The sequence below is a fragment of the Anastrepha ludens genome, chromosome 2 (genome assembly GCF_028408465.1).
Source record: "Anastrepha ludens isolate Willacy chromosome 2, idAnaLude1.1, whole genome shotgun sequence".
Lineage (NCBI taxonomy): Eukaryota > Metazoa > Arthropoda > Insecta > Diptera > Tephritidae > Anastrepha > Anastrepha ludens.
Window position 1 is genome coordinate 36,422,257 of NC_071498.1, and position 3,499 is coordinate 36,425,755.

Below are 3,499 nucleotides of genomic sequence, written 5' to 3' on the forward strand. Positions count from 1 at the left end.
TCAAGCTTCTGGAAATCGAACTTTATATTTTTTTTTACCTTGAAAACTAAACTGACATTCGTAATGTGTGAGAAATTTAAGTTATAGTTAGACATATACAAAATAATTCCTTTTTCGCTTCAGCAAGGCAGTGAAATATTTAACCTTCCTACGGTCTTCGGGTCATTTTTGACCCATTTCAGGAAAAAAATCAAGTTGTTTTAAGAACCAAATTTTTTCAGGACTTGAGGTTTTGTGACTTTTTCTAATTTATTATATTTTATGTAATAAGCGTAAATTTAAAAGAAAAATAATTTAGGCTCTGTCGCGTAGAAATTTTTATACATCTACGACCCTCGGGTCAAATTTGACCCAACGTATAAATCAGACGTTATTTGAATGAAACCGGAAGACCAATATTCGCTGCAAATATGCCTTTGAAGACTTTCGAAAAAATATCGAGAGTGATTAGATTCGACAGCAGGGAAACTCGAAGTGAACGAAGATCGTTGGATAAATTTGCTCCTATACGTGATTTGTGGAGTCAATGGGTTGAGATATTACCTAAGCTTTACAATCCAAAGGAAAACTTGATCATCGATGAACAATTAGTAGCTTTCAGAGGAAGATGTCCATTCCGCCAGTACATGCCAGCAAAGCCTGCAAAGTATGGAATCAAATTTTGGGTACTTTGTGATTTAACAACGAGCTATGTTTGGAACATCCAACCTTACACTGGCAAGGCAATAGGAAGAACCCCCGAAAAAAATCAAGGCATGCGTGTTGAACTTGATTTGATTGAAGGGCTAAAAGGACATAACCTCCCAACCGACAATTTTTTCACGTCTTATCAATTGGCACAAAAATTATTGGAGAAACGTATTACGATAGTAGGAACAATACGCAAAAACAAGCCCGAACTACGACCAGACTTAAATCAAAAAATAAATAATTGGCGCGTACACTTCTGTTAGGTGTTTGGCCGAGCTCCTCCTCCTATTTGTGGTGTGCGTGTTGATGTTGTTCCACAAATGGAGGGACCTACAGTTTCAAGCCGACTCCGAACGGCATATATTTTTATGAGGAGCTTTTTCATGGCAGAAATACACTCGGAGGTTTGCCATTGCCTGCCGAGGGGCGACCGCTATTAGAAAAATGTTTTTATAAATTTTGCTTTCACCGAGATTCGAACCAACGACCTCTCTGTGAATTCCGAATGGTGATCACGCACCAACCCACTCGGCTACGGCGGCCGCCTACGACCAGACTTAGTGAACATAAAAAGAAGACCACTAAATTCATCAATCTTCGCTTTTACCGAACAAACAACTCTCGTTTCGTACATACCTAAGAAGAATAGAGCTGTGATTCTACTTAGCACTCTACAGCATGATTCAAAAATTAGTAATCGTCAGGATAAAAAGCCAGAAATAATACTGGACTACAATAAATGTAAAGGGTGTGTAGACACATTGAACAAAGCTGTAAGCGGTTACACTTGCAATCGAATGACAAAACGGTGGCCTCTAGTAGTGTTTAGTAACATAATCGACATTTCAGCTTATAACGCTTTCGTTTTATTCAAATCCGCCAACCACACCTGGAAAGGGGGCTGTCTTACAAAGCGCCGTTTTTACCTGGAAAACGTTGGTATGCAGCTCGTAACACCCTATAGAAAAAAGTGACAAATTTTACCACGAGCACATTTTCCACTTGAAATTACCAAATAAATACGAAAGGATTCTCAACTGGATGCACAACCATCATCATCAGGTCAATTTGGAAACACGTCGGAAAAGAAAATAACTAAAAGAAGTCGATGACAACTATGCCCAAAAACTGATAACAAAACAGGATTAGTTTGCGACATTTGTAATAAATATATAATATATGTAAACCACATTCTAAAACTATTACTTTGTGTACAAACTGTCTGAAATGATTTATTTCTTTTTTTTTCATTATTAAATACACTTTTTATTTAAAGTTTTCGTTATTCATGAATATCTTTTTGTTATTGAATAAACATTTTTGTTAAAGTTTGTATTATTCACATAAAAATAAAATAAAAATTTCATAAATATATTAATAAAAAAATATGATAATGGAATAAATATATTTGGATTTTCATTTTTATTTAAGATACCCATTTAATGGAAAAAACCTAACAGTAAAAATAATCAAAAACCAAGTATAAACCTTGAAAACATAGTATTGGGTCAAATTTGACCCGAAGTCAGTCCGCGTCAGTTAATTTGAAGACCGTAGGAAGGTTAATCGAATCGCATAATTCGCCAAAATGGTGATGTCAACTGGCCGCCCAGAAGCTGTGATTTGACTCCTTTAGCGCTGCTAAGGAAAAAGTAATTACGGCAACAATTCAGAGACGATTTAAAAGTTGAAACGGGAAATCAAAGTCGTCATTGGTGAGGTAAGTGTCGAAACTCTCGAAAATATGCTGAAAAATTTAGTCGAAAGAATGAGCTACTCGAAGGCCAGACGTAGAAGTCAGTTGAATAAAAATATTAAATGGCGCGGTTTAGTTTTTCCTATGAAAAGAGAACAAAAAAAAAACAAGAATAGAAAATAACAAAATGCATTGAGAAATATGCTTGCCCCATTTATTTATAGTCGAGTTAGTTTAAGTTCTGATAGCCTTTAGGAGTAGCAACCATACCAAATTGTATTTTTTGTAATTTTCAAAATAAAAAAATTATAATAATTAAATCCCAAATGCTAGATGGACTACCCTGTATATGTATACGCGTATGTGCGCGCTTGTTTGTCAACATGCAATCCATTTTGTTGCAATAAATTGTTATTTTTGAAAGAAAAAAAATAATTTTCCATATTTTCATCAGAAATTGATGTGATAAATCAACAGAGTTACACACATACACATACGAGCATGTGTGCGTGCTGTAAACATCTATTATATGTTCTGTTATTTTTAATCACTCTCTTGAATTATAAAATTTCTAGGCTATTTGTAGGCGCTGGATGAGTTTGTGTGTGTGTGAATGTGTTGGCGTTGTAATTGAATGTAAATAGATGTTTGTTAATTATTTGTGCGGTTCGGTGAATGTCGGTGCATGTGCGAAGGTTCGAAGGTCAACGCAGACATTGCTTTGCGGATATTGTTATGGATTTTTGAATTATTACTCGTATTTCACATAGGCATCTCGTATGTATAAATATGCCTTTGGGCAAAATAACAAATTAAAATGATGACTGTTGGAAAATTTTATTTTTATGTGCGAAACAGTAATTGATTGAAAATAAACAGAGCTCATGGATGATGTGTGGATGGGTGTGTGTATGCGTGTTTACAAGTGCAGTTGAAAATTGTGGATATTTGCTAGGAAGCTTTGTATTTGTATATTTTAAAAGGCAAGCGGGCATACATTTATACTTATGTAAAGATTTTAGTATAAATCAATGCCACCGGAGCACTAAACTATCCATAAAAACTAAATTTAGTTGCTAAATTTTAAAAAGCTAAAGATTTTTACATCCCATT